The sequence below is a fragment of the Choristoneura fumiferana genome, chromosome 6 (genome assembly GCF_025370935.1).
Source record: "Choristoneura fumiferana chromosome 6, NRCan_CFum_1, whole genome shotgun sequence".
In the NCBI taxonomy this organism is placed as follows: domain Eukaryota; kingdom Metazoa; phylum Arthropoda; class Insecta; order Lepidoptera; family Tortricidae; genus Choristoneura; species Choristoneura fumiferana.
In genome coordinates this window covers 18,204,947-18,229,057 of record NC_133477.1, presented here as the reverse complement: position 1 = coordinate 18,229,057, position 24,111 = coordinate 18,204,947, and the positions used below count along the sequence as shown (strand labels likewise).

At 37.4% G+C, this 24,111-nt stretch overlaps 1 protein-coding gene across 5 annotated transcripts in view; it reads right to left on the bottom strand.

Moving 5' to 3' along the window:
• The window catches only part of tty (tweety), a 97,373-nt gene that overhangs the window by 11,925 nt on the left and 61,337 nt on the right, over window positions 1-24,111 (bottom strand). For all 5 annotated transcript variants that reach the window (XM_074089553.1, XM_074089552.1, XM_074089551.1 and 2 more), the window contains exon 3: window positions 2,489-2,563. The gene's annotated coding sequence lies outside the window, so the exon portion shown is untranslated. The remainder of the gene's footprint in view (window positions 1-2,488; window positions 2,564-24,111) is intronic.

Sequence of the window (24,111 nt, the reverse complement as noted above, 5' to 3'; positions counted from 1 at the left end):
TAGTTCATTGATATGGATATGGCTTCGCTGTCATGAACAAATAGAAAATTTGTTTGATTTTATCTCGTGGAAATCAAAATCGCAGTGCACCTTTACGAGTACGATTCTCAAGGAATACATCTGCCTTTTGCAGTTATTTAGGTGCGTTATCAGCAAGTCAGTCAGTTATGTTATGTTACTTGTTTGTTGTATATATTATAACTATAATATAATATAATACTAGCGCTATTTTTAAATAAAATCTAGAGATAGTAAACAACTACAGACGGAATTCCTCATATTATCCCTCTTATTGCTCGTTAAAAATTCATATAAAAATACTTACACTACTAAAATGTAGCAAATAAGCTTTTACTCAAAACGCCTGACCAACCCACTGATCCAGTTCTTTCACAGCCCGTAATAGGCGTCTCGCGTGACGCGTTACTCGTAAATAAAGACAATGTAACTAACTGGTGAATATAACGCGTTCACTACAAAGTCACGTCCTTTCGTCGAGATATTTTTAATTCTCTCCGTGGTTCGCGTGAAACTAGGGCAATATGTCTATGTCGCCGGGGGTACGCAGCTCCTTGGCAATGAACGGGCGTTTCTGTTAAGGAATACGATGTTGCATTGATGTACGTACAAACCATTAGGTAACTTCTGAGCAAAAATTTTAACCAAAAATATCTGAACACGCTTCTACGCCGTTAAAAATAGATTCGTTTTTATATATTTTTGATAAAATGTTTGCTCACAAGTTCATGAACTCGACTGTACTCATTACCTATCATATTTGATAACCGAACCTGGACTCTCGCATTGAGTTTCGTGGAAATTACGTGCGAAATCATTTGAAATTTACCACGAGTTTTTCACCATTTTCTGTTAAAACGCAAGTTTTACTTTGCCGAAAATATTCCCAGAACGGAATCCTTTTTTTTTGTTAATCACATACTAAACATTTAACCCACTTAACGCTGATAATTAAAGAGATAAGCTGATTAAAACCAGCCTCACCGGTTCTCGGTACTAATTACGAACAAATTTTGTTAAAAATGTAAAACAGTCAACAGAATATAACATGCGACCATTACAAACGCCTGCTGCCTACCACATACAATTATGTAAAGTTCAGACTAACGTATGTAACTTGAATATAAAAATAAAAATAAATAAATATCATGGGACACTTCACACCAATGACCTAGTCCCTTATACCCGTCTGTGGTGTAAACGCACCCTAAGAGTAGTTTTAGTTATTTATTACTAGGTCATTGGTCGGATCCAAGGCCCAGGATCTTAGGTACTTGGTTAGTTGGTACGGCAGGTCCAAGTACATATATGTATAGGTATTTAAGTACGACCACCGTAAGAAAACACGCTTTCATATAAAAAAGCGCATCAAAATCGATCCATCTCTTTGAGAGTTACTATGTCACAGATAGACAGTGGCATCGAACTTAACACACTAACGCCGAAGGCAGAGTGCGGCTCGGCGCGGAGGCAGTACTGGTTGTAATATTCGAGCTAACTTTAAAGGGGGCACACAGAATAGTTCGCCACGCTTATTTCCCGCGCGGTATTCTGTGTGCCCTCTTTCATGTTAGCTCGAATATTACAACGCCGCACCGCCTCGCCACCGCTATCTGTGTGTTTCAAGCTTTACAACATCCCTTCTTTTGCGTCGGGGGTTAAAAACTACAGCGTTGTATACAACTTGTTGTGGACAACTGGCCCTATACTACGAAGTGCAAAATTCGAACTTCGTATCTTGCCGTCCCGCTTCGTATCTTAGTACGAGTACGAGAATGAGAGGGACGGTACGATACGAACTTCGATTTTCGAATTTCGTAGTAGCCACCACGAACATATGAAAGTCAATAGGTTCCCAAATAGCCACGAACATGTGGCGTGTTTTGCCGCCACGCTGCGCACACGTGGCGCATTGTTTCGTTCCGGTCGCCAGTCATCCGTACTGTCAAGATGACGTACGGGCCATTCAGCCACTCCCTTTGGATTACACCCAGTTTCTTTTTACTTCTATACCTATATGACTTTACTTTTTGGTAACTGTACATACTTGCAATGTCATCCAAAACATAGTCCAAACTATACCTATTTTTGGACCAAATTTAAAGTCACTGCCATTAACCGCTGAGGAGTTCCGCCCTGCGGAGACGATCCTGGTCGAACCGCCTGAATTTCACTACCCGATTGTATTGTCACCGGATTTACATAAGTATAGGTATCAAATTTCGGCTCAAATCAAGCCAAATTTCGACTACTTCCTGATATTCGTAGGAATTGTTCAAAAAGGTGAAATTTAAAAAGAAATTGTAAAAATATCCCTTCTTCCCTATTCGTCTATCTCTTTGTCTGTCAAGGCTCTTTCTTAGAAAGGCGTGGATCAGGTTGTCATTTTATTTATTTTATTATAAATAAAAATGTGAGCCGGACTCGCACTGGGCTTATAAACATTATCTACTGTTGATGGAAGACTTACCAGAAGAAGCAAGCAGAGTTTTCGTCTACGACGACATGGCATCAACACACGGCTTCACGCCCTCACTGAGGACATCTGTGGACAAACGGATAACATTATTAGTGAAACATTTAAGTCAACTAAAACCTCAGACCAAAGCCTCAGACACTATGGTTATGCATCGGTTTCACGTCAATTCTGGCGTCACAGTCCATCATTCTAGTTATCTGTCATTCACCACCAGGCTTGCCAGGTGTACGGTATTCTACCGAACCGCTCGATATTTTAGCACTGTGTTCGGTGTTCGGTATAACAAAAATACCGAAGTATGGGCGGTTGGGGATTTCTTTTCTGATATTTTTTCTCCATAATAAACGATTCAACTGTCAGATTTTACGCGATCGACAATCGATGTTGCCGCTTCGTGCTTGTTGGAAGCGTTTTTTTGCTCACTGTTCGGTATTATTCGAAAAAGACATTGCGTTGGAAGCGTTTTGTTTTTTTTTTGCTCACTGTTCGGTATTTATTTCACGAATATTATTTAAATTGACTATTTTACTCAAAGATTTTTCATGAATCCGTCAGTCCGAGAGGGTTACATGATATTTTTCTCCTCATTCTGGCCAAAATGATGAACTGAACTGACGCCAGAATTAACATGTGACCGATGTGATGTGTCTGTAATCGCTATGACCATTTCTGTCTGTCAAAGGTGATGATCCATACTATACTTTACCAGTATACACACTCTCATCTATGACTATACTTTAATATAATAAATGCGAAAGTGTGTGTGTTTGTATGTTTGTCCGTCTTTCACGTCGAAACGGTGCTACGGATCGACGTGATTTTTGGCATGGAGATAGTTTATGGGCCAGAGTAAAATAGGCTACTTTTTATCCCGAAAAAAGATAAATGGCGAATATGGTTGTGATTGCTAGCACGTCAGACAGTATGGCGTCCTTATTATTGTGGATACGCACCGTTGCTGATTCTCGTAAAGTCATTTAGGTTTTGTATCATTATAGCCTTAGCATCCTTCTAATATTATGAATGAAAAAGTTTATGAAGACGTTTAAGTCAATGATGCAATAATGACGACCAGATGGCCTAGTGGTTAGAGAACCTGACTACGAAGCTTGAGGTCCCGGGTTCGATTACCGTGTCGGGGCAGATATTTGTATGAAAAATACGAATGTTTGTTCTCGGGTCTTGGGTGTTTCATATGTATTTAAGTATGTATCTATCTATATAATTATATTTATCCGTTGCGTTGCTTAGTACCCATAACACAAGCTTTGCTAAGCTTACTTTGGGACTAGGTCAATTGGTGTGAATTGTCCCGTGATATTTATTTATTTATTTAATGACGAAATTTTGGTACGTATGAACATAGTCTAAATCCCGGGGAAGGAGACATGGCAGTTTTTTTATCCTAGAAAATTGCAAAGTTCCCGCGGGATAGCGATAATCGACGAAGTCTTCAAGCCAATTGAACTCATCATCATCATCAGCGAGAAGACGTCAACTGCTGAACAAAGGCCTCCCCCATAGAACGCCACAATGAACGACAACTTGCCACTTGCATCCACCGGTTGCCCGCAATTCTAGCGATGCACGATGTCGTCAGTCCACCTAGTGGGAGGCCTGCCAACGCTTCGCAATACGGTATTTGACAACTGAATTTGCCATATCTTAATATTATTATGAAAATATAGATATACAGACAGTGTTTAGCGAAGAGAAAACTTAAATCGGTTGAAAATTGGATTTATAGTGAATTTTTGATAAATCTATATACCTGTCCCTTTCTCAAACGCTTTTCTCTATGCAGCAAGTATGGCGGTACTGGCGTGTGACGTCACATGCCAGTATGTCTTTCTCTGTCTAATCTTGAATTTCAAACCCTCATAACTTTGTTATTTGTAAAGGTAGCTTAAAAAATGTTTCTTTATTCGATAACGGGCATTGTGTAGTTTTAATTTATAAAACATATACAAAATAGTCAAATACCGTATTACATTACAAATTCTTAAAAATAATCATATTCAAAAAGAACCATATTAGGCGCTTAGTAGCACTAAAGCGTTCGTCAAAGCATAGAGACTCAGTAAGTTCCACTTTTCAGCGGTTTCATTGACCTACATACAATACTTACCAAACGAACAAATGTACTTATCGAAAACTAGAAACATTTGGAGCAAACTGAAATCCAAACAAATCGCATTAAACCCTTAATGGGGACTTAATTTCGGCGCGTTCTTTGTTCAGTGATTCTATATATTACAATGCGCAGAATATTATTATATTAATGATAATAATAGCAACAGAAGAATTTATTATGATATCTTCGCAGAAGACGTCACGGAGAACTGCTAATGTATAAATAACCCTATAGTGTAGTGTGTTGAAATAAACAGATAACAAGATAAATTGATATACAAAGGCGAACTTATCCTCTAAAAGGATCGCTTCCAGTTAACTTTTGAACGACTGACACGCGATGAAGTTTAACAACCGAAATTTAAAATTAACCCGAATAAACAGTAGGTCAAGTAATTATATGGGGAGGCCGAATGATGTCCAGTACAGCAGTGGACGTCCTACTGCTTATGTGATGACGATGAATGTGGCAGCTAGTGAACTAAATAAACCACTATATAACAGCACGGAATAATTAAAGTACAGAAGCCTCACTGCCGTACAAAAGTGATGTTTAGGCATTTAGGCATAAGAATCGGCCTCTGTCCATCGCATAACTCGTATTCACTCGCACGCGGCACGTGTAATGGAATAGCACACTCTAGGGGGCCCCAGACATCTACTTGTAGCGGAAAATAAAATCGCGGAGTGAGCCGCGCCTGGTAATAGTCAGCATCCAACAAATCGCAGCGGCCGCGATGGCCCAGTAACCGAGCCGGATGTTCCGGCGGCCGGACATCGGATCTCCGTCCGGCGCCGTGCACGGCTCTATTGATTCCCCGTTCCACGTTATTGGCTTAAGGTTATGTTTGTAGCAGCAGGATTAAAAAAAACTCTGTATTAAGTTTCTGAAATAAAAATAAACAGTTTTTTTTTAAATATAGGTAAAGTCTGATTGTAACTGTTATCCATCCAGACAGGAGGATTATTCCATCTGTTATCCTCGTACTAAGTCGGATTGCAATTATACTTATACGAGTATAATTAAAAAAATATATGTGTATTTTATAAAGTTTGACGACGCTGGCGGCGGATGTATCAATGTGTTATTTCTTTATTTTTTTATTAATTTGACGTAGCATATAACTGAATATTTTTATGTTTTTAATTATTCTTCCTTTTTTATGTAAAACTGTGTATTTATCAATTTTCAAATTAAAATCAATAAAAAGATTACAAGAAAGGGTAATTTTACTATATCTACCTACGTATATTTAGATACACAGGGTTCCGTACCTCGATAGGAAAAAACGGAACCCTTATAGGATCACTTTGTTGCGTGAAAAAATCAAACTTCTAAGCCAACGCAATCAAAAGATACAGCCGTTTGTGCTGCAAATTTTCGACACTCGCAATGGAATCAAAACCTACACTACAGGGTACTTCCCGTGAACTCAGAATCTTGAAAGGTACAAAGCAACGTCTTATATATAGCATAATACTATTGTTTGTGTAACTCCTAGTGAATAATAAATATAACTAAGTACACATGTAAAAGTATTGTTAAAGGTAACAAATTATTTGCACGCATTTGTGTTAAAAGCAAATAAATATTTAATTTGAATTGAATTTAGCACAGATAAAGGAAAAATGGCGAAAAGCATAAATTTTTAGTTACATCATATAACAAAAGTATTTGTATGTACGGAACCCTCGGGCGCGAGTCCGCGATGGTCGTTTTTTTTTTAAGATAAAACTTTTATTTCTGCCTTTTTATTTACAGAACGGGGGATGCCTATGTCCAACAGTGGACGTTCTACGGCTGATACGCTGATGATGATGATGAGTTACAGTTTCTAAGTCAGTTTTTTTTTAACTACTTTTTTTATTAGTGCACGCACTGTAAATTAGTTGGCTCATACTTCACTCAAGTCCTAATGCCCGTCAAATTTAAAAAAACAAAAGCGGCCAGCATGTTTATTTTAAAAATCATTTGGCCCACTTCATTACGTGCTGTCTTTTTCTAACGCAGACAGGTGGGTAAAGAGCAAAGGAGAGAAGTGATGAACATTAGTGTTTGAATGACTGATAATGACTGAGAGCTCGGCCATCAATTAAGCCACATTGTCGTGATTGATAGTTATTTTAACGGTATTGTAGAAAATTGTTTTCGGATTTAAATATGGGCTTAGTTGTGTAAAGGAGATGAACGAATATTCTAGAAAAGATTAATATATGTCGGCGGCCGATCGTAAAATCCGCCAGATCACGAAATTCCTAGGCATATCGTAGACTGACAGATCAACAACATATGCTGTGATCTTATTACGATTCCTTTTTTAACCCCCGACGCAAAAAGAGGGGTGTTATAAATTTGACCGCTATGTGTGTCTGTATGTCTGTCTGTGGCACCGTAGCTCTTAAACGGGTGGAGCGATTTGAATGCGGTTTTTCGTCTTAAGTATTGAACGATTAAGAATTTTCCCTGCTCAATGCAACTTTCTGAACAGTGCTTTATTTCCGACGTCAACTTGGCTCGTTCTCTCCGCCGCATAAAAGGCTTCTAATAACACAATGCACACCGTTACGAGTACTGGAATGCAACCATTGTTAATAGAGCAATGAACTGAAGCCAGCCAGCATTTTGGTTCTAATAAAGCCTATACAGTAGGTACCTCATCATCATCATCCCATCCTACTGCTGGGCACAAGCTTCCTCTCAGAATGAGAGAGCTTGGCCCGTACCCGCGCGGGCCCAGTGCGGATTGGGAACTTCACACACAACAATATGCTTCGCAGGTTTGGGCATATTTTTTTTTTGCCGTAAGTTCGTGGTAAATTATAATTATTTCGCGCATGAATTGCGAAAAACTCAGAAGTGCGAACCCCGGATTTGAACCCACCAGATAGGTCAAACTGCTAAGTCACCACGGCTCTTAAGAGAAATTTGCGATATTGTTGTCTTTATCGCTCGTGACATAAGCGCTCGCAGCCGTCCCCCCCATGCCTTCCGCAACGACGTCCGTAAATATCGAGATAGCTGTAGGCTTTTCAAGATTTGAGCGGTTGAATTTTGGGTTTCGTTGTCCTCATATTATACTAAAAGTATAGCACAGAAAATAATCAATGCTATTTTACAATCAAGATATTCATTATATTTTCTATGCCTGTGGTTTTTTCGATTATTAGTCTGTAATTCACGTGCAAAGTCGACATCTTTTTTTTGACGACTTTTGAGCTCCTGTAATTCTGATATTACACATTTATAAGAAAATCTGAAAATCTGAATAATAAATCTGATAATTACGTCTAGTCCATACTTACAAAATTTCATCTATTTCTGTTGCCTAGTTTTCAAATGAGACCGGGACTACGTTTGTATGGAGAATGGAACGAAGAGACTTCTCTTAATAAGAAGTACTTACATATAAAAATATTTTATCTACATGTTATAAAACCACTTGAAACAGATGTTAGTATGTCGAAAGTACTTTATGACTCTTCAATGAGAGCTTCTTACTAACATACTCGAACCCATAAAAACTGCCATTTCTAAATCTGTCGACCAACTGGTCGGACGACTAGTGTCAACTAGTGAGCTTTCATTGCCAAGTGCAAAGAGGTTATAAAATACTGGACTATCTTATATGGATATGTAGTTGAAGAGAAAATACATGTATGGTAACGGCGGGAGAGATTGGCCGGCGCGCGCCAGTGACTGGTCACTCTAAGAATAACCTAACCAACTTAAAGAAGCTGAATAACCTAGCCACCAAAAAGTTGGAGAACCCCCGACTTTGTCACTTCAAAGTTCAATATCTCAAAAACGGCTGAACCGATTTTTATAAAACATGTCTAAGAACCATCGCTAGAAAACCTGCTATCAAATAAAAAAACCGCATTCAAATAGGTCCTGCCACAGACAGACAGACACACATAGCGGTCAAACTTATAACACCCCTCTTTTTGCGTCAGGGGTTAAAAACAATCGACATTATAATTTCAAAGTCCATTATCTCAAAAACGTCTGAATCGATTTTTAACAAACATAGCTTAGAATGACGGCAAGAAAAAACGATTCACGTAAAAAAACCGCATTAAATTGGCGCCGGCATTAAATTTACTTAAAACTAAATGAATATTTAACTCTGAATGACACGACCGCCCTACCCGTTTATTCTATCAGAAAACGGCTAGTGTACCCGAAAGTCCAATTCGGCTTGTTATTTATTTAACATCTGAACGAATTAATGATTGAAATAAGTTTATTCAACACCCACATAATAGTTACACACAAAAGCTACAAAAATAGTTTAAATAATATATAATTTTGTATGTGTGAGTGAAAAGGACCCGCCTCAGCGTAAATGCGGACTCCTGGGATGGAGTCAGCGCTGGTCTTCCGGCGGGACCATACATCTGAGAATAGATAATCAAATTAATATTTCCTAAGAAACTTGAAAAGATATAAAATTTCCACGCGTTAATTGTCAACTCAATTAAGGTCACCTATAATCTTGATTGATTAATTAAATAATAATTTAAGTTCAATTAAAACTTATTTTAATTACCATAGTTACTTCATCGGTTTTTTTTTAAACAGGGTTGGTTTTAGGGTTTCGTATTTCAAAAGGAAAAAAAAGTAGAATGTAAGATCACTCTGTTGGCCGTCTGTCACGACCATGTCACGACCCTTTTTTCAGTAACACGTGGAGGCATCAAGCTGAAATTAATATGAAATACTCAGGTCTTAAGGTAGAGTTAAAAAACAATTTAGTCAAAAGATACAGTCATCAGAAAAGGTGTTTCCATACGAATACTCGTAGATTAACTCGTAACCACGGTCACTCTAATGTGGTCGAAACGTCGAGGTAATTAATACTGGTTGTTAGCGCGATAAGTCCCGATTGTGGTAGCAGTTACGAAACTCTGCTTACATAATACTTGAATGACTCCAAATTGCCGTAACCTAACAACCAATAGGGTACTTCTGGGTAGCTAACATTCATTATATCGAAATTTGAAAATTGAAACGATGAACCAAAATTACTTATAGTAAAGGCGATTCGATGAACGACTATATCGATATAGAAAAAAATGAAGTAAAATAAAATCGATGAGTTGATTCTTGTGTTAAAGGTAATTCGAGCAATTGTATGAGCGATGTGACGAGTTTCGATAAGTGATTCCTAAGTGATAATAAAATTCTGCGAATAGTGATATGGGAAACGATAACCGATGAAACAATTTTCGGTAAAATGATGGATTACCGTACTTCTATTAGTTGCTTTTATAGCACAACCTGCACAACCAATAAGAAAAGTCTACTACTAGTATATACTCTATACAGTTTTTTATGTCTAGTCTACTAGTTAATAAACCCAATTCGATTCATATAACTTAGCAACAGAAAGCCCAAACCCCCAAAAACCCGACCTACCCCCTTGCAAATCAATGACTTAAATTCTAGGTATGATTTACTCGTATATTGAGATATCCTAGATTTGGTCTCTGCGAGGAAGTTGCCAATCATTGCTCACGATCGTCGCACTAATTGAGTGTCCTACGCATTGTCTACGATTTGGTTACAGCAAACCGGTCTAGTGCTGCGAGTTGGCCTAGAATTAGGATGTCAATGCCGGTTAGTAACTATTACATTAAGTACAAGGTTCTGAATGTGTCTATCCACCTTTACTAATGATATACAACGTGTATCTTCCGTCTGGGACTCTATTATTTACAAGGACTTCTTTACATTGCTCTTGATCAACACACTTGTTTTAAATCCCGTGCAAATCCAAAAAACCATAGCCTCATATTCATCATGATGCAGTCATCCTTAAAAACAACTTTACCCTGACCGTGTTCCAGTTTCCTTTGCCCTTTGTTTTAAAAATGGAACAAAATTAAAAACATAAATTAGGCGTTTTTCACACTCTCTCGTACTCGCAATACTGGCTGTTAAGAGGAAAGCGGGCTCTAATTAAGAAACACTGCTAATATATCAAGGGCCCGTTAAAATTAATAGCCGGCCGAACGCATGCGCCGTGAAGGAAATTGTGTCGCGGTGGAGAAAAACGCCATTGGAGTTTTAACGGTCAAGGAATAGATCTCAGGGGATGTGAGCTGATCTCTTACTCATTATTAATGAGTGTGAGGAGGACGGGGTGAGTAAGAGTCTTTTTACATTTTACATAATAACTCTATAATAAATTTTCACTAAGTACCTATCACTTTTTTGCAATAAACTTCCTTTCAGAATTTTAACCTTTTGGAATGAGACTTAAGCTACGTACGCACTATGTGTCTAACCGTGCGGTTTGAGCGCGCCTTCTCTTTCTCAAGCGATACTTTGAAGAGGGACGGCACGCTAAAACCGCGCGGCTAACCGCATAGTGCGTGCGTACGTTGGCTTACAGCACCGCATATCTCTACTTCTTCAAAATTATTTAAAGCCATTTGGCTTTAACCGCCTACATCGTAACTTATGTTTTTTTTTTAATCACGTTGCTACAGTTTAGTTAGTTCCATACAAATCCCTCTTCGGCCAGCGTTACGACTCATCAATCTTTTACAGTTACGTTCAATTCGACACATGCCCGTAAAACTTTAGAACCCGATTCCTTTACGCGTAGGGTTGCCATATGGAAAAATGAAATGTCTTGATAAAAATCCTGACATCACCCTAAGTCCTTACTTTTTTTGTAACAGAGATTTGGCGCAGCTCAAATGAGGATCGAATGATATTGATTTTAAATTGTTTTCAAAGACATATTATTGGTTTTGTTGATTACTTAACAAAATTGTAAATAAATAATAGACGTGATTGGCATTATTGTTTTATGACATGCAAACGATTATCAACTTTAGAGTGGTAGACCACATATTTAGCTGATGGTACCTGTTATCTGTATCGCTTACTATTTCTGGTGTAGGTACAATAAAGAGTCATTGTATTGTATTGTATTGTAATTTCTAAAAACCGTGACACTTGCCAAGTCAGGCCACAATTCTGGCAAAGGGTCAAAAATCCTGACATATCAGGGCAAATCCTGACGGCAACCCTATTCGCGCGTCGTTGGTGTTTATTTATGATCGGTGGACGAACATTTAATGTATCGAATGCACTTTCACGTTTTTTGATAGTTTTTGTTTCTTGACGCGATGGGGCTTGTAATCTTGTAACCAATTATCACAGGCATTAAGGAGCTGTGGCCGTATTGTCTACCGAGCTTGCGATCGAATTTATTATCTCTTTTTATTTTCATCTCATTCCGTGTGATAGAAATAAGTTGTGAAAACGTTCGTGATTCTGAGTTCGTATAGGATTGCCATACGTTAGGATTTTTCCGGACATGTCCGGATTTTTGACCCTTTGTCAGCCAGCTTTGACTTGCCAAGTGTCCGGATTTTTAGAAATGACTCAGAGAAAAAAATTGGTGTCGGAGTGGGAGCTACGGAGCCGGGTGAAGGGAAAGGGAAGCATAGATCCACGATACAATACACTGCGGACCGCAGTGCCGCGCCGGCACGGTCTTCAACCTACGTCAAAGGGCCATCCATAAAGTACGTCACACCAATTTTGACCATTTAAAAAAAACTAATTATTATTAAAAAGTTGCTGAACTAATGTTGTTCAGTTTGACCAGTACGATCTATGTTTTAATTATTTGCTCATGTTATAGGCCACACCCGTATGTAATGGAAAGACAGAGAAGCTTCCTCTTTGTAATGATGTCGAGATTGAGGTTCTGTCTACAGTAAGGCAATCTCACCTTGCAGTGCAATGGTTTCAATCCAATCCCCTTTAATGGAAATTATGTCTCTAAGGGATATACTCAAATTAAACATCGATCCAATCACTGTACGAGTATCAGTAGAGAGGAGTAAACACTGTCGTGAAGTAACCCGGAAATTGGGAGAATAAGTTAGCTATACTTTGACAAGTTCGTGCGTATCGGTAGAACCCTGACGCAGTGAGCATTTGCCGTACTTATGAAAAAAAAATCTTTATAAGAGCAGCAGAGGCTCCCTGCGACAGGGTTCCATCTAGTGCCAAGTACGAGCTTGTCAAGCAAGGTATAAATTAGTAAAGAACCAATACGTTGAGTTTAGAACTTTAGATAGTGTTTCACAACGCTTTTTACAGGGAGAAATAGTTTAATGGCACAACAAAAGCTCCTGGTGGCCTTCTGCGTTCAAACGAACAAAGTCCCCGCTCCCAGCGCGCATAATTTTCGCCCCTTTTCATAAATGAAATTAAATGAAATTAAATTCAAAAATTGAAATGAAATTTATTGCGTATTCGTCGCGCTTTATTAAGAAAAATCATTAGATTTTAAGTTTTATCATCTATTTTGAAGAATAAAATTTAATACGAGTACACACAAGATAAATAAAAGCGAAATTTATTTTGAAAAGGTTCCAACCTGGTAAGTCATTTAGTTCGACTGTAGAACTGTACGTATATACAGCTATATTATTTATACATAGTTTATCGTGCTGTTATCTGTATGCGATTTTGCAGTCGACAAACAACTAATTACGGTAATAGAGATAATAATTTATCTCGAGTTTAGCTAAGTTTCAACAATAACAAATATAATTATTTATAACACGACAGAACTATTTTATTTCACTCAATAATTCGCATAACGATAACAATTTGGGCTTCGTTGATGACCAGAAATAGTTAAATAGTTATTTATTATTAGGTACCTTCTGAAAAAAAAACCATTATAAACACATGTCGTATCGTAAAAAGCTTGCATATAAAATAATTTAACGTATTATTACAGTAATCGAATGCCAATTAGAATTTTTTTAAATAATAATACCTAATAGTAATGAAATTTTAATATGTCGATGTAATTGTTCGTCAATTAATTGCCTATGAATGCATCATTAGGTGGACTGACGATATCACGAGATACTCGATGACGATATTCGATGTTAGGTTTTTTTTTATAGCAGCGAGGAAACCGTAAAAGTGAAATATTTTTATTTTTGAGCGTTATGTTTTCCGTTGTAATATAAAATTAATCTTATATGTTTTGGTTGTTGGAGGTTGCGAATATTATATAATTTGATCGTTATACTCAATGTATTTATGTCCATAGCTCATTATACATAATGAAATTATATATTTTATCATTAAACGTTAGGAGCATAGCAAACGTATGTTATATTTAAAAAAATATAGAAAGTGAAGTTGTACGTAATTAATATTATATGTTTTATTTTTATACATTCTATTACTTACACATTTTTGCACGCTCGGCTGTAGACATATTAGTGCAGGTGACTGTATTTACATAGAAGTACGTGTACAGCCTCTTGAACTTATTTAAAGGTTTTCGTAAATATTAATTACTATTATTTTTGTTTTATCAAAGGAGCCCTTACGGCACGGTAAGCGAGTTTCCTGTCCATTGCGTGGTTCTCACACTCGCCGTAGAATAGCTAATTGCCAACACACGCTATGTATCAGAAATTCCCTGGACGTGCCGATAGCACTGGTTAAATGTAGGATACGGGTACAGGGGCTACTGCCGGGTGGAGTCCGACAACCTTTGTCTTACTAACATCACCACGGACGTCAAGTGAAAAAGTCGATCCGGTGAGAATCTAATTCTTACAGCGGCAATGCCACACATTTCTATAGTAGCAGTTACCACGACTGCGGGACCGGCGGCGCGGCAAGCGAGCTCCCTGTCCATTGCGTGCTTCTCACACTAACTGTAGAGTAGCTAATTGACAACACACGCTATGTATCAGAAATTCGCTGGACGTATCGATAGCGCTGGTTATAAGTGGGATACGGGTACAGGGGCTGCTGCCGGGAGAGCCCGGCGCGCAGCCTCCGCGGTATCGAACGCGCCCCGCCCCACGTGCTTCATTCACGGACCACGTGTAGACGCAGCGTGCTGTGCCATACTGAAAGCATGTAGGTACATAAGTATATTTAGTTGAAAAGTATAATGGATCAAAATCATTGATTAAACAAACATTGCTTGAAGAAAGGCCTCCCCCCTCGCCACAATGAACGAAAGTTTGCCACTTGCATCCATCGGTTGCCCGCAACTCTCGTGATGCCGTCAGTCCACCTAATGTTGAATTATAGGCTCCGCTTCGCTCCCGCCTTAGCCTTCTGAACCTAAACTATCCAAGTCGCTTCTGCTCCGAACCGTCCTGCTCGCTCGCTTTGCTCGCTCGCACAAATTTTGAAGTAAAACTTTGCAATACCAAAATTAAAGAACGATAAAAACCTAATTTTCTGGTTTTAAAATTTTAAAATTACCAAGTATTTTAGGAACAAAGTACCTAAGTATATCACTTGATATTATATCATATTAATGTTATATAAGAAGTTATTACGTATTATAAGCGGTATACCTTATGTATGTTATATAATATGAATTTAGCCCATAAACATGTTATTTCTTATGAAAGTATATAAAACAACTGTTATACTATTTAATCGAACGTTATACTTAATGAAATTATAGTGTTTCATGTAATACATAATGCAATTATACATAATGAACGTTTATAATATGAAATTATATCTAACGTTTTTATGTAACTTGGGACGCACCCTGCAAAAATATCTGATATTTCCTATCGGCCCTAGAAATAGAGTCGTATCAGATATTGTACGCTTTGGTGTGACAGATATTGGTGCTGGACTGCTGGTGACTGTATTAACTACTAAATTCCAAGCTCCAATGTTGACAATCCCTTTATTTCTCAACAAGACAATTTTCTGACATGCATCCAAAGTGGTAATAAACATTTTATTTCGTATAAATAATGTAACAAGTCAGCAATATGGTAATAAAACGGGACGGCAGGCTGTAATAAATTACAACGTATATCCGCACATGCATGATCGATGTGATTGTGACAGATTGTGGATCTTGAGTCTTACAGATAATTCCTATGACCAAGATATTAATCTATCAAAGAACTTCCTTGCTGCATTCACTTGTAACAGTTGTAATCCACATAAACATGCCCGTATATTTTTTTCCAAAAGAAAAGACCTGAAGAGGAATATAGAAAAATAAGTTTTTAATTTAAATTTACCTACTTATAGTCAAAATACTACGGGACTTATCACGCTAAAACACACGAGTCCTTTTGTGGTATTTTGACTATGAGTGAAAATCACGAAAGTTTTAACGTTAAATGTTTTTTTTTCATAGCTTTTACCGGCGGCTTCGCATGTGTAAACCATCAGGCTTCCGACAATTCCGAGATTTCGCAAAAAAACCCATGGATACACCCATCCACCAGCATTAGTCACAGATAGAATAGTCTAGCTGTCTAAATCTCGCAGCAAATATGTCTAATGGTCACTAACTTGTCCATAAATATACCTCTAGACTATCATCACGTATACCACGAATGACCGCGGGGGCGTTGAGGCTGCCAAGAATTGCGTATCTAGGCTCGTGGATCGTTCAAGTTACGGGAACTGACTGCCAAAGGCCTTTTAAATGTACGTCGGATTGAAGGCTCTTGGATAACTGTGTGCAGCAGCATTAAATCGCATTTGTAAAACGTTTTCTTCCCGTCACAAAAAAGGACACATAACAACTTACCCGAAGAAACAATTAATGATAGAAAGACACACTATAGATATAGTGTGATATTTTTAGTCTGTTACAAATTCAACTTATATTTTCTAACAAGTTTCTACATCTGTAGAAATAAGAACATCTGTAGAATATAAGAAAATTTGTAACTTAGTAAATGGATTAGCGTCGTGATAGATAACTAAAAATGTCGCACTTTCTGAAAACAATATAGTTAATATTCGATTCGAATCCCACACACAACACAACAGTATGGTATGTTACTGGGCTACATCGGTCCGGAAAAGGCTTTGGGGTTAAGATTTTAAAGACAAAGCTTGTTGCGGATCTTGAATTTGTTCAGATAAGACGAAGCTTATTGTACATATGCGAGTATCTAATGTTCTCTTTCAAATTCGCTGTGGATGTTCTAATAGTGATTAGGATGAAAACCGTACTCTAGAAAAAGAGTATTGTACTCATCATATAGCGTTACTCTATATCTATAAACATAGCTAAAATACTCTTTAGGAAACACAATGTTACTATACTTTACTAGTGCCAGTTTCATTTAATATTATGCAAACTCATTATCATAACCAAAAAAGGCGTACTCTTTATTTACTTTTTTGACATATCAGATATACCTGTTTCTTTCGAAATAAAAGCTTGGATGTGGGTAATAGTGATCCTTTTATGAATTGAATAAATAATATGTTAATCCGTATCTACTTTTGGTTAGCTACTGCCACAAATTTGTCAAATACACAATGATGGCTTCTTTTCCCTGCCAACCCAAGAGTTTTTTTTTTATATTGAATAGACTTACTTCTCAACAGTTGGTATAATAAGTAGGTAGCAATGCTCTCCGATTGGAAGATTTCATGCGGCAAGTTCCTCAGTGAACGGTATATTTGGAGCTCAGTGAACCGTCTTCAAACGATTTGCCGTGTACAGAGGCATTAGAGGAGAAACATTATTTTCATTGCGAGGAAAACGTAAACGTACTTGAACATGTTTGGCCCCATATTGGGCGCCATTTATGGCAACACAAAAAACTTAGCATTTTATTTGGAACATTATTTTCATTGCGAGGAAAACGTAAACGTACTTGAACATGTTTGGCCCCATATTGGGCGCCATTTATGGCAACACAAAAAACTTAGCATTTTATTTGGAACATTTTAACAAATGTCAAGCTAATGTATTTCTCAAGTATTTCTGTATAGAAATGTCCCGTGAGCCAAAAGCGCCAGCACAAATGAGCCAATAGCAAGCAAGATTGTTATATCGAATGGACCTCACGATACTAACGCCATCTAGCGATATTTTTCCTGTAACGAAACCTTTATTGGCAGCGTCTACTTGAAGCCTTGAAGTGGCAATGAGCTAGGCGCATAGCTTGTAAAACCGACGGCCGGCGTGGAAGTGTCTCGAGTGGAGTCGAAGATGCGGCATACACCGATCCTTTACACGATGGACCAATTAGTCAAATAAGGTCGCTGGGCGCTGGTATGCGAATACCCGACCGTTTGCTGTAGAAAAATTCGGGTATTTTAATATCTAACCTATACTGATTGGAAAGAAGAAAAAGAAGAACCGTACACTGTCTACTGTGAAGTTCCCAATAATCCCAATCCCCACTAGGCCAGCGCGTGAACTACATCCTAAGAGGAGGCCTGTGCCCAGCAGTGGCAACCCAAACAACAGAATAAACCATCAAGTACTATTAAATTTCTATTTATACTGATATAGATCCAAAATCAAAATAGGCGTGTTTGTGGTTTGGATTCTCTTTACGTAAGAACTTCCAAATTTCCAATCGTGACATTATGATCGCTTATTTATGACACAAAATATGCGAAAATATACCGCTGCCGTAATGTAGACCGTTTGGGACAAACTCACTGAACCGAATAAGATAAAACTCAAACAATATGTTGTATTTCGTTGAGCTTGACTTGACAGTCTCCGTGTCACTTTCGTCACATGGGTCTCTTTCTATGTGATGCAATTAAGGAGAGGTTTTCATCGATTTTTGACAAGTTTTGAATAGTATCTCCTACTTTTGCACTACAGATAGAATTATAAGTCAAACGGCTACCGGTTCTTCAATCTTTTATCTCCATTTTTGTCTACCGGATTTTGAAAATAATGAATACTTAATTTAGTATGATTTTTTTAAACATTGTCTAAAAAACACTTATTTCGTATCTCTATTGACGTGAAAGATCTAACATATACGAAATCTACATATTTGGGGTCGTCTTTGACGTCTCTAAAAACGTGTCCAGGGCTTTCATTTGAAACTAATTAACACAAAAGTTATGGCCAGAAAACCAGTTTTTTGGCCTAAAATTGTTCAACTGATACCAAATATCTCGAAGACAATGAACTTTGAAGTAAATATGGGATACTATATTGCTTAAAGCCGTTGTTGTTAATATAATAATAATAAGCTACAAAAACAAAAAGAAAACTAAGAAATTCAGATCGAAGTCATTGGGGCATGGGCATGGGATCCCCTTAATGAACATTAGGATTAGATTAATACTAGTACCTAATAGAATAAATGCATAAGTTTGTGAATTATGTAAGAGCGATGTGAGCGAGTGTGTGTCAAGTCAAGTAAACCTTCTTCACGCTGAAACAGCGAGACTTGGATGAAATGCGTTATGTTTGGAATACATAGACTTCTTTTTATCCCCGTTTTCCCAACACCAGAGGATTGCCGATGTGTTGCCAACCTTGAGGGCTAAGAACAGAGTGTGCCAGTAATTTTACCTGTTATCTTATTCTCTACATCACAGAATTAGGGAGCAAGACGGTGATAGCGATCCGGGCGGACCTTGCACGAGGTCCTACCCGCAAAAATCAAATAAAAAAAAATGTTGGTAGCGTTTCAAGTTTCAAGAGGAAGGTAGAGTAGAGTAGGTGTGAAGCCGGGTGAAGGTTGTTTTGGTATGCTAATTTGGGACCATTTCCTGACATGCGCATTTTTTTATTCTTGTTTTTTTTTATACTTACCACGTTGTCACGAATAAGAGACTAATAATATGAGACGTGTAGAATTTAAAAGATAAAAAAAGAGAAGAAAATACATTTATTCACAACACAAGACACAACAATAGTATTAAGTACAAATAGACAACACGTAGGAAATTATGTGTCATTGCGGTTGTGAATCGGACACTGGCTCAGCATAATGCTGAAGCTTTAATTAACACCCCCAGCGCTGAATTTAGTCATAGTACTTTCCAGGTTGCCCTGATTCCTATAGATTTCTTTCATTCATTGACGTCAATGGGTTTTGTCGAAGTCTAGAACTTAATATAAGTGGGCGCCTGCCAATAATTTCGGCGCTAATCTCATGGTTGTTGACCTTTATAGCTACACGATCCGGATCGAAGGATCATAAAGCAAGCAAGTGGTAAGCTTATGTGAGAATCACCGAAATATTATCGAGAAGAATTTTTATTCTTAAACAAGGAATAATCTTTAGCATCATATCACAATCGTTCTAAGTTACGCAAATAAGGTTATCATTTCTCAGGATTTGTCCTGAGATCACAGGATTTTTGACTCTTTTCAGAATTACGATCGAATTTTGTAAATCTCAGGAAATATGGATTTTCAGACTTTTAATAAAATATAGATAGATTTTACAAAATTAAAAAAAAAATATCTAAATACTTAAAAAGACTACCTATTTAAAAATCACTGAGACGTGACGTTAGAAAAATAGTTATAACCCGGTGGGAATCGAATTGTTACGGGGCCAGGCCACTAAAGTTTTATCCCCATATATTTTGAGATACAGTCAGCTCTGGTAAATAAATACTGACTGTTCATCACAAACGATAACAATCTTCTGAGAAGAGCCGTCAAATTTAATAATTATAATGTACATTATGCTCAATTAGACCGCCGGTTTAGTTTCATTATTTCTAATACGATTTGGCAGCGCTTTCACCCAATTACTGGCTTTCTATTGAAAAATCTTGGCCACCAATTCTATAGACTCGTCACGTACAGGCGAAAAAATCGTGCAACTATAGTATCAGTCCTTGTCTAGATACCTAAGTGTGAAAGAGATGGATTAAAAGCGATAAGCCAGCTGGAAAAAGTTTACGTTCTATTTGGTCAGACAAAAACCGTCCGCTTTATTGGACATTTCTTCGAACCGCTGCGAGCTTTTATTGTCGAGCCAACAATGGCAGATATCATGATCGGGCCACGATTGAATCGTACTTACATTTTAAACTAGCGTTTACCCGCGGCTTCGCACGCATAAGTCATTAGATACAGCAGTTGAATTGAAATACCGGGATTTTATTAAATTATCGTGGGAATTCCCTAAAATTACATCGTGGTTTACATTGACGTTAAATTAACCACCCACCCATGCAAAATTTCATGACTCTAAGCCCAGCGGTCGCTATTTCAAGATTTTATCCCTATCCCGTGGGAATATCGGAATAAGAAATAGCCTATGTGTTATTCCAGACGTTCAGCTACCTACATAACAAATTTCATGACTCTAAGCCCAACGGTTATTAGTTCAAGATTTTATCCCTATCCCGTGGGAACATCGAGATAAAATGTATCCTATGTTTTAATTCAGGTTAAAAACTAACTTTTTGCCAAATTTCATCTAAATCCGTCCAACCGTTTCAGCGTGGAGAAGTAACAAACATACTCACTCACTCACTCACTCACAAACTTTCACATTTATAATATTAGTAGGATTTCCGATATTAGACTTGCATTTCCGTTGCATGTGCTTTATATCCTCTTGGGAAGTTGACTAAGGCCGCTTGTAGACGTCCGTTGCTTTCACCGGCCAACCGACCGTTTTTTTGCGGTGTTGTTGTTGTTGCACCGGACAAATTGCAAATGATATTGATTAACCCCCTTATTCATAAAACTTAACAAGCCTATGTTAACTAACAAATGCTTTGTCCCTTTCTAACAAATACAAATGTCGAAGTGACAGATAAGGACAAACGAATTTTAGCGGCATTTTAACTAAAATAGGTTTGATTGTCGTTTATGAATAAGGGGGTAAGTGTCTACGACTCGATACGGGAACTTAGCGGAGAACCAATGAGAATCTGCCGTGCTATCTTACGATGTTATGGGCAGGTAGATTGTCGGTCAGATTGTTTTTTATTTGCCCGATAGTATGAGCAGTTTATGTCGATACTGATAAGAAAAATTTCTCCTTTGTTTACCGTATGGTAGCCAAAATAAATGTATGTAAAATATGAGCTGTATGAAGACCCAATCCACATTACACCAACCGAATTATGGTCCAAGAACAATTCTTCTGACAAAGAGGCCTATGCCCGATAATATGATAAACCTATAGATACAGGATTAGGATTATATATTTTTTGTCTGCAAAATACAAAGAGAAACGAAAGTTTTAAACATGAACTCGTGATAACACTGCAAGTCACAATCAATAAAGAATGAAGCGAGAAAATAACACGAGGTTACCCCGCAGTGACGTGACAAGCCTTAATATTTATTGCCTTACGAGAAAATCATTAAATTTTTATTCCATTTTTATACCCGCTGCCCTCTATTGGCAGACTGCTTTGATACATTTTCCTTGAGCTGGACTGACGTCATTCTAAAATATACCATAACAATTTTCGTTTCTATAATAATTAGGGTCAGTCAACTTTCAAAAACATCACATCTTAATTTAAATGCCCACTTGACACATTTTTATCAAATGATTTCTGCATTTAAGATTTAAAATTCTTCGTTGTCTCTTTTACAGATAAACTGGATTTAAGATTCAACTTTACATACGCTCGAAAAACATAACCTGCCCTCAGGCAGTCGACTAACAATAGCCCATTACTTATTTTATAACTATAACTACAAATAATAATAGATTAATTACGAACTAAAACAGCACAAAACGGATGCACGTGGAACTAAATTTGTTCATACGAAGTTGTTGCTTTTTTTCAGGCATTTAAAGTTCGTTTTAAGTCAAATTCACATCTCTTTCTAACACACGATGCACACTAACGTGAAAGCGAGATACAAATCTTGCTTGCTAGTCGTCATGTCACGTGCAATTGGAAGGCGTATAACTTCGCGGTACTACAAAGGGAATGCGTGCGCGCGTCAATTGCAGCAACTGCTATTGGCAGCGATTTTTATCTGCAAGTATGCAGCTATTCCATTTATTGTGTGTGTAAACTGGCCCTTTGCATAGGGCTGCGCCAAAAAACAGTCGAAACCAAAAAAAATGGCAAAAACATCGAACCTTAGCGGGTGATAGCACCTTGATTGAAAAGACATAATGTAATTCGCCATTTCGTAATTGAGGACGTCGTAGATATGTATTTTTTGTAAAAGTGTATAACATACAGATAAATCGTACAATAAGGGAGTACAATTTTTTATCACTGCAATTAATGATACAAACCGTGTAAAATATGTTTAAATTTTCAACAAGAGCTTTTTGCGGTCTATTTTATAATAGTAATAAAACCATTTATTTCGGCAACGTGGGCCATACAAGAAATATCTAAGACTACACCATTATACATATTATAGTTGGCCAAATGGCGTAGGATTTTATGTCTGTACTTGCATTGTCATGCAAATCACATCACATTATTTATACCAAATTTAGGATCAATTGATAAACACATGCAAGCAACACAAAAACAAGGCAAGCCAATAATACCGTTCAAAAATAAAAATAATAAAGGTTTTTACTTTTGTCAGCGGTTTAACACTTTCAGTCTTTTTTTTAACCCTAAACGTTCTGAGTCACGGGTTGCCAATGACTCGACAATGAAATGGACGTTTCGGATTCTTTTGCGTGAGTCAACAGAAAGTCCTAGGTTCTTCGAATAAACCATTTGGAGAAATGAGGGTGTTATTTAATTAGTCATGGTCGCAAAAATTACTAATGTTGTAGATCTAGAATCGATCTCAATGATAGTAATTTTCCAATGTCATGGTGGTCTAGAGGTTTGACCTATGACCTCTCAAGCAGAAGATCGGATCAAATCCGGGCACGCAACTAGCTATTTGAAAACGCCCGACAGATTAAACAGTTTACTAAGACAGCACTTAGATATCTGTAATCTTAATGTAATTTTGCTGGGCTCTTGGGTTTCACATCAAGGTCACCAGATACTTCAGATCTTTGAAAGTCCAGGTTTTTGAAGGTTTACCATTTACGTGGATACTGAACACTATCACTGTGCTAAATTTTGGTGATCTGGGTATTGTGGAAGCACTTGTACACTTTTGATGATTCTTAAGTCAGTCAGTCAGTTAAGTAGTAGTATCAGATTTGCGTAATTTTGAAATGCAACTTCTAAACGAATGTAGCTATCATCTTGAAATTGTAGGGTTCTTATAAGCAAGCACCCTTCGCTTATCAAATGAGCTGAATTTCAGGCTTCCACTATAGTATACAGGGTGGCCCATTTATATCGGTCAGTATGGGAAAGTCTGAAACTATACGACATACGAAAATTTCTTCTTAGGAACCATGACATCGATTTTAATAACAAGAAAAACTGCATTAATGCATTTAAAAAAACCTGTACTCAGCTCGGGAATCGAACCCGGTTGTTTTGAAAAAAAAAAACTTCGAACACCTACTAAAATAAATTAAAGTATGTGAAAACAATGCATTTTATTCATTTTAGACATAATGTTTCATGGACACATTTACTTCTTAAGACGTACACAATCGATATCTAAATAGAAATAGTGTAAGTTTTTTTTTTTTTTTTTCAAAACAACCGGGTTCGATTCCCGAGCTGAGTACAGGTTTTTTTTAAATGCATTAATGCAGTTTTTCTTGTTATTAAAATCGATGTCATGGTTCCTAAGAAGAAATTTTCGTATGTCGTATAGTTTCAGACTTTCCCATAC